The 15134-nt window shown below is 45.0% G+C and overlaps 1 pseudogene; it reads right to left on the bottom strand.

The window, feature by feature from the left end:
* Positions 1–7151: 7151 nt before the first annotated feature.
* On the bottom strand, positions 7152–14927 carry LOC103601815 (annotated as a pseudogene).
* Between the last annotated feature and the right edge of the window lie 207 nt (positions 14928–15134).

A 15134-nucleotide genomic window follows, 5' to 3' on the forward strand; every position in this document is an offset into this window, starting at 1 on the left:
GGTAGGGGATGCTAAGGCTGGGGCGGCTGTAGCAATTTCTTAAAACAAGACAACAGTGAAGTTTGTCGCATTGATTGATTCTTCCTTTCATGAAAGATTTCTCTGTAGCATGCAATGTTATTTGATACCATTTCATCCTTACTAGAACCTCTTTTAAAATCAGAGTCAATCCTCTCAAACCCTACTTTCTCAACTAAGTTGATGTAATATTCTAAATCCTTTGTTGTCATTTCAATAATGTGGACAGCATCTTCATCAGGAGTAGATTCCATCTCGAGAAACTACTTTTATTTTTCTAAGAAGCAATCCCTTATCCTTTCTGGTTTTATCATGTGATTATGCAATTAAGTCACATCTTCAGGCTCCACTTCTAATATTAGCTCTCTTTCTATTTCCACTACATCTGCAGTTACTTCTTCCATTGAAGTTTTGAAGTTGTCAGACTTCCATGAGGATCAGAATTAGCTTCTTCCAAACTCCTGTTAATGTTGATAATTTGATCTCCATGAACCATGAATGTTTTTAAGGGCATCTAGAATGGTGAATCCTTTCCAGGAGGTTTTCAATTTACTTTCCCAGATCCATCAGAGAAATCACTATATATGGCAACTACAGCCTTGCAGAAAGGACTTCTTAAATAATAAGACTTGAAAGTCAAAATTTGATCTCCATGAGCCACGAATGTTTTTAAGGGCAGCTAGAATGGTGAATCCTTTCCAGAAGGTTTTCAATTTACTTTCCCAGATCCATCAGAGAAATCACTATCTATGGCTGCTACAGCCTTACAGAAAGGATTTATTAAATAATAAGACTTGAAAGTCAAAATGACTCCTTGGTGCCTGGGCTGCAGAATGGATGTTGTGTTAGCAGACATGAAACAACATTAATCTCCTTGAGCATCTTCATCGGAGCTCTTGTGTGACCAGATGCATTGTCAATCAGTAGTAAGATTTTCAAATGATTCTTTTTTCCCGAGGAGGAGTCTCAACAGTGGGCTTAAAATATTCAGTAAACCGGCTGGCTGGTTAACTCAGTTGGTTACAGCACAGCCTTATAACTGCAAGTTCACCAGTTTGGATCCCAGTACCAGCCAGCCACACACACGCACTTTGGGTTCTCTAATATCAAGATAACTTATCAGGGCACTTTGTACCCACTACTGATTGGCTTTTTTATCAATAGCTCATTAAAGCAGAGTTGCCATACAAGGATCGGAGCCAAACCGGGGAGTGATGTGAGAAGCCAGTGCCTGGGAGGTTTTGTCCCAGCTGCACAGCACAATTGTTTGTGCAACTACTGCTTTCTCACCAGTTGCATTCCCAGACCTGCTTTGCATTTCCCGTCTATTTCTAGGGGTACCCAATTGCTAAGGCACCTGCCCTTGTGACAGCACTCAAGTCCTGATTAATCCCTGCCTCTATGAACCCCACCTCAGACACAGAAGCCAACACACAGCTAATCTCAGATCCCTTCAGTAGGAGTCCAAGCCTTGTGAACAACCCTGTCCTCAATCATGTCGGGCAGCATTCTGTGGTTCCTGTGCAATGTCCCCCTCAACATACCGAGTCAATAAACCTGATTTTAACAGACTACAGGCTTGTTCCTGGTGGTCTTTGGAAGATTGGGCTTTGCAGTAGACTGGATGCCCTCTCCACCGCCCCACCCCCCAACCTCATTGAAGCTTAAATTCCCATTGTAAATGTTGAGGGTGGGAAATCCTATTACGGTATTGAAAGGTAGGGCCTTGAAGAGGTGATTGGATTGCAGGACCATGCTCTGGTGAATGGATTAATCACGGTGGTATGGTTCTGAGGGCTTTAAAAGAAGAGCACATGAAAGTCTCTCTCTCTCTGCTCCACCACTTTCTGCCATGTGAGACCCTTGCATTGCTGTAAAGCCACCACCAAAGAAGAGTCACCAGATGTGTTCACTGGACTTTGGACTTCCCAGCCTCTGAAACTATAAGCAATAAATTTCGTTGTTTTATAAATTACCCAGTCCCAGGTATTTTATTATAAGCAACAGAAATGGACTAGTACAGGCTTTAACAACTCAGAGATAGTTCCTGATAGACTGGTTCATGAAGGATGAACTGCTTCTCTGAGGCTGGTTTTTCCCTTTCTATTTTTTTATTTTTTTTCCCTTTTTTTTTGTCTTTTTTCGTGACTGGCAATGGATCGCAACCCTCAGTGTCGCGCCCGTACCGGACCGGGACCGGCAACAGGATCGCAACCCTCAGTGCTGCGCCCGCCCCTCGCTCAGCCAGTGAGCGGGAACCGGTCTGTATGTGGGATCCGAACCCTTGGCGGGAGGGCCGCCGCGCCCCCAAGTGGCGCATTGTAGCAGTGCGCCACCGGGCCGGCCCTGGTTTTTCCCTTTCTATTGTTTTATTTTTTTTCCCTTTTTTTTTGTCTTTTTTCGTGACTGGCAATGGATCGCAACCCTCAGTGTCGCGCCCGTACCGGACCGGGACCGGCAACAGGATCGCAACCCTCAGTGCTGCGCCCGCCCCTCGCTCAGCCAGTGAGCGGGAACCGGTCTGTATGTGGGATCCGAACCCTTGGCGGGAGGGCCGCCGCGCTCCCAAGTGGCGCACTGTAGCAGTGCGCCACCGGGCCGGCCCTGGTTTTTCCCTTTCTAATCGTGCTGCATAGCCAGGACAAAACCTCCCAGGCACTGGCTTCTCACATCACTCCCTGTTTGGCTCAGATCCTCATATGACAACTCTGCTTTAATGAGCTGTTGACAAAAGAGCCAATCAGTAGTGGGTACAAAGTGCCCTGATAAGTTATCTTGATATTAGGGAACATTTCTGAGCTAAGCACTTGTGTGTGTGTGCACATGCCAAGAATTGCGGTAAACGCCTGACAAGAGTTAAAGCATGTAAAGCTGAGAATAACCCTTTGAGGCAGATAGTATTATTATCCCCATTTCATAAACTATGAAATAGGGTCACAGGATAAGTAGCAAAGAGAAGAACCAAGATTTGAATCCAGGTGATCTGACTGCACAGCCAGGCTTAACCAGTCAGCATATAGACCTGGTTCTAGTTTCCCCTCTGCAGTAACCTTGCCATGACCTTGGATGAACTGCTCCTGTCTAAGGTTCAGGCTCTTCACCTGCAAATTAGGGATGTTTCAAGCCATGTAATTCCCACACCACTTCTGTAAACTCCACTCCTGTCAATTCAATTGCCTGTTTGACTTTTTATCAAGAACTGCAAGAGTCTGAAATTTTACCCTATGTGCAGGCTAAGAGCTGGATGCCACAGTCTCATAGATGGAGGCAGAAAACACAAGGTCCTGAGATCAGGAACAAAGGACTTATAGCATAGCAGGTTCATGTTCAAGTCAGTTCCCCTTGTTTCCTAAGTGACACAGAAAAGTTCAGGTGCAGTAGGTTTGCAGCTGCCGAAGACCCTGAGCATATGGAGCCCCAACCTTTTATAATGGACAGTAAGCCAGTCTGATCTTTCCCCAGAAAGAGACAAGATCTTTATGATACCAGACAATAAAGAAACCTGCCCTTTGCTCTGGAAAGAGACACTTCCTCTACTCTGGGTCAATGTGTCCCCCAAAAGTTCATGTATTAGGAACTTAAACTCTATTGTAACAGTGTTAAGAGGGTGGGAAGTCCAATTATGGTATTTGAAAGGTAAGGCCTTTAAGAGGTGATTAGATTGTGAGGACTGTGCCCTTGTGAATGCATTGATACATTCATGGAGTAATGGGTGTGGTTCTGATGGCCTTAAAAGGTGAGCAAGTGAGATGGTTAGCTCTCTTTTGCTCAGCCCATTGTCACCACATGACACCTGAGTTCCCACCAAGAAAAAGGCCCTCACCAGATGTGTTCCCTGGACTGTGGACTTCCCAGCCTACAAACTGTAAGAAATAACTTTTGTTTTCTTATAAATTACCCAGGTTCAGGTATTCTGTTATAAGCAACAGAAACAGACTAATACACCCTCTACATTCCAAGGAAGTTCCCTAAACAAACGTCATTGAAAAGAGAGTCTGGAGCAGAGGCTTTCAGTGCCTCTATTCACAAGATGTGCAGAAGTGGAGAGACCAGTGAAAAACTGTCTCCAAAAAATATCCACTGCTTATTTCCACACTCTTTCAGATTCTGGTGAACTTTCTCATAAGTGAGCCACCCTGTCCACAGCTATGATTACTCTGAGTAATAGAGGCTGGGGCAACTCTATCTGTTTTGTCTGAAACAGCATTTAAAGCTACTATAGACTGGCCCCAAGCAGCAGGATGAGGCTATCTGCAGCATTAACCTTCACCATGCCCCTGAGATCCTGGGCCCACCCAGCTGGACAAATCTCATAAACCATCATTGTTACAGTTCTGTGGAGACCTTTTCACATGGCTGGAGGCATTAACCCAAGTGCAGCCAAATAGATTAGTGACTTCACAGTCTCTGCTCTGTCCCCAGGAAGAAGTCTAGGGCCATTCTGACCTCTCTGGCCAATGAGTCAGGTCTGTGCTGACTGCCTTCCAGGTCCAGAGTGGCAATCACTTTATAAGGTCAGGAACAAATCTTGTACCACCTTTCTAACTGGTTAATTCTCACTGTAGAGAAAACTCTCTGTAATGTGTGCATAAGTAATGAGTCAGTTATCCCTCTGGGAGGTTCCCCCGAGTCACCAAGAATAGTCTCATTTGAGGGCAATCTCTGTAATCGTCATAGGGCCACTTGACCTCCTAATGGTGTTCTTTAAAGATTTGAAGGTCTCTTAGACCCACCTCTAAAGTGAAAATCCATGTGTGTTTGGAAGGGAGACAAACGAATGCCTCGTTTCTGCACAAGAAGTGCACGGCCCAGGGTCCACATGGTGTCCCTGGGCAGAAAGTGACAGTTGTTGGGATCCCCCCAGTGAGACCCACATGAGTGAAAGGGCAGAGGCTTCCTGGCAGGCTGGTAAGCCCAAGGGTTCCAGCTCAGTTTGAATAATAGAGTCTAGCCCTTGTTCTGCTGCAAGTCCATCTGGCCTGGTGTCCATACCACCAACCAGGCAGATTTCATCCACCCCAAGGGATGACTGAGCAACCTCAACAGCAATAGGAGTGATGGAGGTGACTGCGGGTGTGGACAGATGTTTTGCATTGGAGGTGCAGGGGTTGGGGCCGTCCCTTGCTGTTGCAGTGGCCTCCTCAGTCAGGGTAAGAAAAGTGGCAGTCAAAACCATGGACAGGGCTATCTCGAAGGGGACGCCAGACCCAGCAGTCAGTTAAATTTAAGGGGCTCGCCTGAACTTAGGAGACAGCCCTGGGGAGTTTCCCTTTGTAAGGAAGGCTTCAAGGGACATTCTGAAAGACAACAGGTCATCAATACTTCTCACCCCCACATATCTCCAGGGGTCAGGAGTGTTCCCTCCCCAGGTGCCTGGGTGTGGCTGTCCCCGCACCACCATGTAGTGAGTGAGCCTGCTCCTGTAGCTACAACTCCACCCTTTTCAGTCACCCCCACTTGTTGCTTTGTCACTTCACCACCCACAGATTTGTCACCCCACTTCCCCTGGGTGATGGAGATGCAAAGGATTACTCAAAGCCCATCTCTTCTGAGCAGTGAGAAGCCCCAAAGTGGTTAACTTCCCTGGAACCCTCGAGCAAGAGGCGTCCCTTTCATTTGGGAAATTAACCCCGAATTGGGGTTCTCTTCCTGCATTATTTTCCAGACCAGGAAGTTACAGGAAGAGAACATAGGTGGGGTTATAGTTTAACAATATAGGCTGGTAACTTTCAGTGATACAAGTCAGATGACATTCCATTAAGGCAATTAAGTGGTCCACCAACAAAAGCTTGATCTTAGCAAACATTCTCTTCTTACAGCAATTTCTCGGTATCTTTACATATCAATCAGTAACCTGTCTATCTTTGAGCCAGCAACCTGCTGTGTTACAATTCCTTATCTTACAACAGAGACTTTATAGCCTGAGGAATATTTCCTGTCCTTTGCAAGGTCAATATTTGAAACTGCAAGGCTTTGGAAAACCAGGCCCTGTGAAGTACATTTGCTTTATAGTATATTCCACACCCGCTCAAACCCAGACCTTCTGTCTTGAACAGGGACCAAGGGATCTTTTTAAAACTTACAGAGATCTATTATGCTCCCCACCTTGGCACACCTGGGTCACTATGATGTACTCAGCCATTTGGTCATTATCTTCAGAAAGGCAGGAATGACGGTAGATCCCAGGACCAAGAACCAACGGGCCATCAGAACAATAGAGCGCCAACCCCTTTTCATCCTTGGCTTGAATCCCATGTTTCAATTTCCCAACAGAATTTTAATTTTGGCCTGGTCTGACTCACCTGCCCACCTTTGGTCCAGAAAAATTCAGTTGATGGTTCTGCTAAGACTAACAGAAATGAATGAGGTACTGTAGTGGATTAGATGATGTGCCCCCAAAACTCACTGAAGCTTGAATTCTGGCCCCCAAGTTTCACGTATTAGAAACTTAGCCCCAACTGTGACTGTCAAGAGGGTGGGAAATCCTAATATGGTCATTGAAAGGTGGGGCTTTGAAGAGGTGATTGGATTGTAGGACCATGCAGGAGTGAATGGATTAAAAAATGGTGGTCAGGGGCGTGGTTCCGAGGGCTTTAAAAGGAGAGGAGAGTCTGTCTCTCTCTCTCTGCTCTACCATTTTCACAGTGTGATACTCTGTCATCACTGTCACCGCCACCAAGACCCTCACCAGATGTGTTCCCTGGACTTTGGACTTCCCAGCCTCTGAAACTGTAAGCAAATCAATTTTGTTTTCTTTATAAATCACCCAGTTCTGTGTATTTTTTATAAGCAACAGGAATGGATTGAGATGGATAGATACCTCAGAAGAAGAGGAAAAAGTTATGCAGTAGGCAAACCCAACCAATGGCCATTATAGGAGGTCACGTTCTTGTCACATTTCTCCATTAGCACCCTCTTGGCTGTTAAAGAAAAAATTATTCATGGCACTTGTTAAAGACGTAAGGAAGACTTACTCAAGGAGGGCTACCACAACAGGGTTTCGTAGAAGGGGAGAGAGATTGGACTCAAGTCTGCATACAAAGACAGGTGGAGATTTATAGCCAAGGAGTAGGGTGGGGGTCAGTGGATAAAAAATTACTGAAAGGAAACCTCAGGGGTACGGGGGATTCTGGCTAAACCATCTTGACAGATTTCTTACTGGAGACAGGCAGAGTGACAAGATATCAAGGGTGGGAGATGAGGCATTTGGTCAGATATCAAGAATGGTCAGATACCAACCATGGGTTTTTTTCAATAACCTGACTGTCTTATTAGTCTGTTTCTGTTGCTTATAACAAAATACCTGGGAGTGGATACTTTGTAAGAAAACGAAATTTACTGCTTCCAGTTTCAGAGGCTGGGAAGTCCAAAGTCCAGGAAACACATCTGGTGAGGGTCTTGGTGGCAGTGACAGTGATGGCAAAGTTCCAATGAGGTTGGAGGGGCAGCCAATCTGCAGCACAGACCCAGCAGGATTCTGGCTAACACTAGGCTAAGCAGGCAGAGCCACTGGACTAAGGACAGAGCTCAAGGGTGGGGACTAGTCAGAAAGAGAACTCAGAGGAGGCTTACTTGGGTTTAGTCAAAGGAGAGAGTCTTTGTCATGATGCATGCTATTTTTTTGCAGCCGTGCATTTCATTGATTCTTTTATCAAACACACCGTTGATGGGCCGGCCCGGTGGTGCACTGCGATAGTGCGCCACTTGGGAAGCACGGCGGCGCTCCCGCTGAGGGTTTGGATCCCACATACAGACCGGTTCCCACTCACTGGCTGAGCGAGGCGCGGGAGCAACACCGAGGGTTGCGATCCCGTTGCCAGTCCCGGTCCGGTATGGGGGCGACACTGAGGGTTGCGATCCGTTGCTGGACACGGAAAAAGACAAAAAAAAAAAAAAAACACTGTTGAGTGAAGAACATTAAACAACAGCAGTGACCATAACAACAAAGATCTCTGACAGAGACAGGTTGGTGCAACCTTGTTACCTAGTTCGGTTTAGGATAATGATTCCATGATTGAGTTACTACCCCCACTTGACTTGATTTCTCAAAATTAAGACGTAGCATAATTCAGATGTCTTTTGAGTGGAAGAACGTGTGAACTTTCTTGACCTTTCTGTCCAACACTGTGGCCAGTAGCCACACGTGGCTATGGAGCACTTGAGATGTGGCCCGTCCAAACCAAGCTATGCTGTAGATGCAGAATACACACCAGCTTTCTAAGACTTCATATGACAAAAAGTCATGCAGAAATGCAATTCCAAGATTGCAAACGTTGCAAGCAATCTACAACTGATGGGAGTGGGACTGGATATGGCAGGGCTCACCCTGAAAGTCCACGCATGACTGTTACATGGGGGATCCTTATATCCTGGAGGGAGTGGGGCAGGACAACTTTTTTTGTATATGGCCAAAGAGAATTCACTGTGGGCGACATCTATGTGCCTCCCATTTTTAAAGGAAAATTATCACAATGTGTACAGACCACAGCCCTCAATTAATTATGATTGAAAAAAATTCAGACCTATCCCCCACCATGCAAGGTATATCCTTTCATGGCTTAACCCCTCAATTTTGACATTTGCTCCTCCCATTCTTGAAATCCCAACATCTCACCCCTCACCTGAGGATCAGGAACAAACTACCTCCCCATCAAAGGCCAAAGTGACTCATTCAAAAGTATTTTGGGGGTGCTGCAGTGTGCCAGGTGCTATTTTAGGTGCTGGTGACACAGCAGTGACCAGAACAGGTAAAGATCCTGCTGTCACAGAGTTCATATACTAGCGGGCTACCCCTCTGACTTGTTTTCACTCTATTTTCCATTTTGCTCTGCTTTCTGAGTTATCTTTCCATATATGTGTGTATATAGTGTTATGATATCAAGGGGAAAGTTCTTTTCTTATACATGTTAATAGACTTATAGATGTTTAGGATTTCAGTTTTATCTAGGATGATATCTCAGGTGACCACCTGACAGCTGGTTCCCCTGAGCATTCCCTTGGATGGCTGGTTCATACCTTCTGAGTCGGGAACTTCCCTGAAGAGGGCAGCAACGTGAAAGGGACATTATGAAAAACTTCTACAATGCCTTAAACACAGGTTTGCTGTTCAGCTACCAGAACATCCAAGCTAATGGGACCTGTCGACTCAGGGTTTAGCATCCCAAAGAGCAATAGGAAATTCCTCTAGTTAATGGCTCTCCTTGTCAGAGACTTGGCAATGGCTTTGATGATTCATTTACTGCAACGGTTAAGCAAGTGTATAAATTAAGAAAACTACACAGGGCACTTTTATTTCCATGACACAACAGAGGGTATTGTCGCTTTCAGAACTTTGTGGGTTCCTGATTTAGGAAATGGCTAATTCTGTATCAGTGTCAAGGTAATGGGATAAAAATGTAACAATTTGTCTGTACTTCTGGGAGAAAGTTGAATTGTGATTCATGAACACAGCTGGGTCCTGGTAATACTTTTATTTATACGGCATAATAGAGATTATTACAAGGAGGGTAAAAGGTTTCTAAGGAGGCCAATGATTTATGGAACGAATTACATCTTGATTTATGTGTAAATTGCAATTTGTGCTTGGTGATAAGATTTCTGATATTTACTCTTTCCTTTCTTTGGCAAGTACACAGGATAAAAAGTAACTAGAATGAGTCCATTGTTTTTCTTAAATATTTATAGAGCTATAAAACGCTCAAGTTTTCTTTACTAGACAAGGTTAGATACATTTGGGATAAAGTTAGAAGTATCTGCATTTCTAAAATAGGATACAAAATGAGAATTGTCAGCACAAAGAAAGCTCATTTTTATAATCAACCGATTGCCCAGGCTAGAGATTCCCTAGTGCTGTGCTCAGGATGAAAAACATCATAAATTCAGTGGTGGCCAAATTTGTTCTGTCATCCTGCCCCTTTACTCCACAGACCGTCGTCTTCAACACAAGGTCCTTCAAAGATCTGCAAATCATCGGAAAGGCCGTTCACAGAGCTGGGCTGTGAGTGTCACTTTCTAACTCCAAACCAGTCCATGGCACACCTGCCATCCCTCGGTAACAGTGGCATTCTTGGAATCGGCTTGTCCCCAAAGAGTGACAGGGCCCACTGAGGACTTGCTCTTTTTCCATGATCCTCCAGTCCCCTCGCACAAAATCACCTTGGCCATTGCAGATAATCGCACCAACATGGAGCCACCAGAAACCACCAGCAGATTACAAAATAGTCAGCAAAAGAAAAGACATGTCCTGCCTCTTCTCCACTCAAGGCAGAGACAACCTCCGCAGCCCACTGAAGGCCACTGCGCTCATTTCACAGAGTGGGACCTTTTCTACCCTGGAGGCACCTGGCGGGGTTGCACAGTGTCTCGAGAAGACAGAATGGGAATGGGACAGTGCAAGAGAATGAATGACAGGTTTCAGCTTCACAGGCGCAGGGCCCATGTGTCTTCTATCTATTTCCATCTCACCAGTATAAGCTCAGATCACAGCCTGGGACAGTGTAAAGGAAGAGTCTTCAGGGCCAACCCTTGCACTGCTGTGGCTACTCCATAAGCACAGGTCGAATGCTGTCCAAGTGGGAGAGCACGTGGCCTGGGTGGAGGCCCTGGGGCACCCTCTGCAGAGGCCCAGGGGTGCCCCCGGCTGCCACACCTTTCCACACACCTGCAGCAAGGCCAAGGGACTAAAGGCACTGAAGACTCATGCTGTCAGATTGAAGATGGACAGGTTTAACAGGGTTGCAGGCAGGACTTGGGGTCTTGCCACTGGCAGGGCATTTCCGCCTCTTAGGAGCATAGCTCCTCAGATCTCCCTCTCAATTCTCTGTACCTATGTCTGCAGCCCAGTTCCGGCATGCCCTTGTCAACCAAGTTGAATTTCTTAATATCAGAGAAAGAAAATCTCATCAGAAAAAAGTAAACACTACCTATTCTCTTATCAAAAATTGTCTGTTCTCTCTCTCTTTTTCTCTGACTCTCTCATCCACACTTGCAAAATCAAAATCAATAGCAAAACATTTCCCATTCCAATCGCTCTGCAAAGTCATTCTCTGCCTGTGCCTGCTCCATCTCCACACTGCTCCCTACCCCACCCGCAGCACCCCTGCACCCCTGCACATTCTGATGCCCACATGTCCAGTCCCAGGGACTTGCTGCATTTCCCCTGTTGAACTGCCCTCTCTGGAAGTTTTCCCAACCTCCTCAAGGGGAAATGAAAAGTGCCTACTTGTCACCAATGGTTGTCCTGCACCTCGCACATTGTGATCATCAGCTCAACGAAAGGACTAAGCCAAAGATATGGGTCTGGTTACGGATCAAACAAGCTGACTGTCGAGCTTGGGACACATGCTACCATCGCATGGTGGTAGAATTCAGATGGTTCAGGAATTGCCTGAGGTCTCGCATCTGGTTAGCAGCAGAACAGAGAGGAGACCCCATGTTTCCTAACTCCCAGGACAGTAGTCTTTAATTTGCATGACAGCATCATATTTCTCAGGCATATAGATGGAGAATCTGACAGCAGATCACAGGGCCATGTGTAGGGGTGTTGTGGGATGGTTCTATGGTGGGAAACTTGGATTCTGGACCTGACTCACAACATCTAGGTCATCAGCTTGAAGACTAAAATAAAATAAAACAAACACACACACAAAAATATTAGCACTATTATTGATAATGTAGTGATACTGACCTCTGATTTTTGTGCTCGCATCTCCTCTAATGATAATGGTTTCCACAATGACCATTTGCAACACATGGCACTTGCAGAAAACAAAACCATATTTAGAGATGTAAGAACTCGAGAAAGCATGCACCATAGGAAACCATCCAAATGACCCTGTGATTTCCTGAAAATAGGGATTATCTTGGCCTTGATCACAACTGTATCCTGAGCACCTAACCCAATTCCTGCCACTTTGACTTTGAAGGTCTGCATTTAAGGCTCCATGTTCTGCCTGAAGTGGAGGGCATGTTAACATGGAAAAATCATGTTTACCACTTACATGTGCAGAATCTATAAACAACATTTTGACATAGAAGCCATATCATGTCTACATATGACAAAGAAATGGCTACAATTGACTTCATCTGGAATTTAAGTCATAAGAGAATTACGTTGCATTAAGAATTTTGGCTCCTCAAAACTTTGAAGGTGTTAGTGTTTAGTATTTTGAACCATATCAAAGCATGCTTGATAGAAACTTTACCATTTCCAGGGCAGACAGCTCTGGGTTCTGTTGTCAATGTGTGTGTTCTCTCGCTCGGCTACTGGGCAGTGAGAAAATAAAAAAACACTGCACAGTAAAGTCTGAGCTAAATGAACTTCTCCACTAAGGTTAGAAATGACGTATTTCTGGTCTGGTTTTTTATCATATTTTTTATGAACTGGTCAAAAATGTAAGTTTTGCTGGGTGAGGTTGTCTTGCCTCTTGAAAGAGTAGAGAGAAATGGAAACCACAAAAGGGAAGGCTCAAGTTTTGAGATGGGTAAAGTCTGATTCAGCACTGGGCTGGGCTGAATCTGCCAGAGCGTGCTAACTTACATGCCTGCCTACTCTCGTGAGAGCCAATGCACAGACATCCAGTGTAACTGATGAATATGTTAAGGAAGTGAAAACATTTATTCAATCCGAGTGTGCTGCAAATCAAGATGGGAATGCAGCATGCCAGCCCAGCTACTCTCTAGCCTTTATGTGCTAGAATCATTTTTTTATCTAAGACTGAAAGTAATCCTTACTTTCTGAGTCCTCTGCTATCTGCCCAAACAAAGCTGAAACTCACACCTCTATCCATGAAGTGCTTATGTACTGAAAACAAGAGGCCCTCAAACTTCTGGATTAAAAAAGTAAATATTTGAATTTTAAATTATGGCTGTTACAACAAGGTACAAGACATAGAGAGGAGTTAACCTAATAACTGCACTTGACCAGTGTTCCAGTTTTACCTTATTTTTTAAATTTTTAATTAATTATTTTTTTATTCTGCAGTGAGTTTTATTGAATTCAAAGGTAGCATTCCTTCATAAGAAATTTTAAAAATTAAAATCAAGTTATACAAGCATGCATCGTGAGACAAACCAGTGATGAGGTCTGCTCAGACCATACTGGAGCAGACACCAGTTTATACCACAGCCCCCATGATGGTATTTTTATTCATTACAGACAGTAACGGTGGCAATGCAATGGCCCCACAATGAGACCATTAAGTGTCCTTGAACTTTTTGTGAGTTCTGACCAGGCTCTGACCAGCGTATCATTCACTTCTCAACAGTCATGTCAACAGAACGCATCTGCTAATGCCAGGAAACTTTAAAACTCTTAATCCAGCTGAAAATGACTACAGCTGAAGACCTTTTTCCTTGCTAGCTGCTTCTCCAGCTTAGAGTTGTTTAGCAAAAGTTCTACATAACAAAAGGTATCACCTGGCCGGCTGCATCATGCACTGGTGACAGGGACAGGTTTAGTGAGTTTTGTTCTCAGATTGCTGCACCTCCCAGCTGGTCTCGTGCATCTCTGCACCTTGGTCCTGAGCATTCTGAGACTCAGTCAGGGGAGGATCAAAGGAACCTCCCAGCCAGTTGAGGGGCACATTGTTAATAAGATAATCCTTCACATCATCTCAAGATTCCTTCTTCCCCTTGCAAGGAGAGGAGACTGTCAGACACTTCCTTAACAGGAGGATAGCAGAACACTGAGTAGACGTCACCACTATGCACATTCTTTCTGGCAAATTCAACCAGGTGAACAGTAGAATGGAGCTGAGAAATGGTCTCCTGGCTTTTTGGCTCAGCTTCTTTCACCCTGCTGGGGCCCTGCTGGTAGGCGTGTGACTGGATCTTGGTAGGCAGATCCCAGTCTAACACAGTAACTTGATTTCTGAATCATACAAATCCTTTGATGTTTTTTGGTTCTTTTTTTAGCTCTTCCTCAATGAGAGGGAGGCACTGACCTAGTAGCAGCTCTGATTTGGTGAATGTGTTTCTACCCCATGGATCACAAGCTGCATCATCCGACTCCCAAGACTGTTAATACTGCCATTGACCACAGACTTGATCTCCACCCTCTCAGTTACTGCTCCTTTGTCTTACCATCAACCCTGTGATCGTGCTGGTAGTTGTCACAGCATCTTTTGCCCTGGTCACAGCACCTTTGGCACTAGCAATGACCCACATCGTTGGCCGATTGAGAAAAGGCATCTCTTCTCAATTCTGTCTAGCCCTTGCAGGCATAGGTGTTGGCCATCCCATTTTGTGGCTCTAGCTTCTGGATGATGAGCAGAGCACTCGTCACAGCCACTATAGTGGATTGAATAATGTCCCCCAAAACTCATTGAAGCCTGAATTGTGTTTCATTGAAGCTTCAGTTGTGTCCCCCAAGTTTCATGTATTAGAAACTTAGCCTCCACTGTGACTGTTAAGAGGGTGGGAAATACTATTATGGTCATTGAAAGGTGGAGCCTTAGAGAGTTGATTAGATTGTAGGACCATGCAGTAGTGAATGGATTAATAATGGTGATAAGGGGTGTGGTTCTGAGGGCTTTAAAAGAAGAGGACAGTCTGTCTTCTCTCTGCTTCCACCATCTTGCAATGTGAGACCCCTGGGTCACTGTCGCCATCACCAGACGGACTTTGGACTTCCCAGCCTCAGAAACTGTAAGCAATAAATGTCGTTTTTCTTTATAAATCACCCAGTTTCAAGTATTTTGTTATAGCAACACAAAAAAGACTGATACAGCCACCAAGGTGACAGTCTTCATGCCCTTCTCTGCCAGCTCACACACAGACTTCACTTAGGGTTACTGATCCTTTGTATTGACGTAAGCCGAGGACATGAGGTCATATGTGGAGCTCACCAAGGGTAGGTGGGCCACCCTAGTCACCACACTCAGGTGTGGATCAATTGCAACAGATGCCATTTTTCTTCCTGGAGAAAGAAGAAATAGTTTCGGAGGCCAAGAAGGTCAAAACCCAGGGAACACATCTGGAGAGGGCCTTGTTGGTGGGTGGTGATTGTCCACAGAGACGCAGGGTATCTCATGGCAAGAATGGCAGAAGCAAAAGAGCATAATGTTTTTAATGGATGGTGTTTTCTTAATAGGACATGGGTGGTCAGCACGCATCTA

This window comes from Galeopterus variegatus, unplaced genomic scaffold (genome assembly GCF_000696425.1).
Source record: "Galeopterus variegatus unplaced genomic scaffold, G_variegatus-3.0.2 Scaffold3891, whole genome shotgun sequence".
Taxonomy (NCBI): domain Eukaryota; kingdom Metazoa; phylum Chordata; class Mammalia; order Dermoptera; family Cynocephalidae; genus Galeopterus; species Galeopterus variegatus.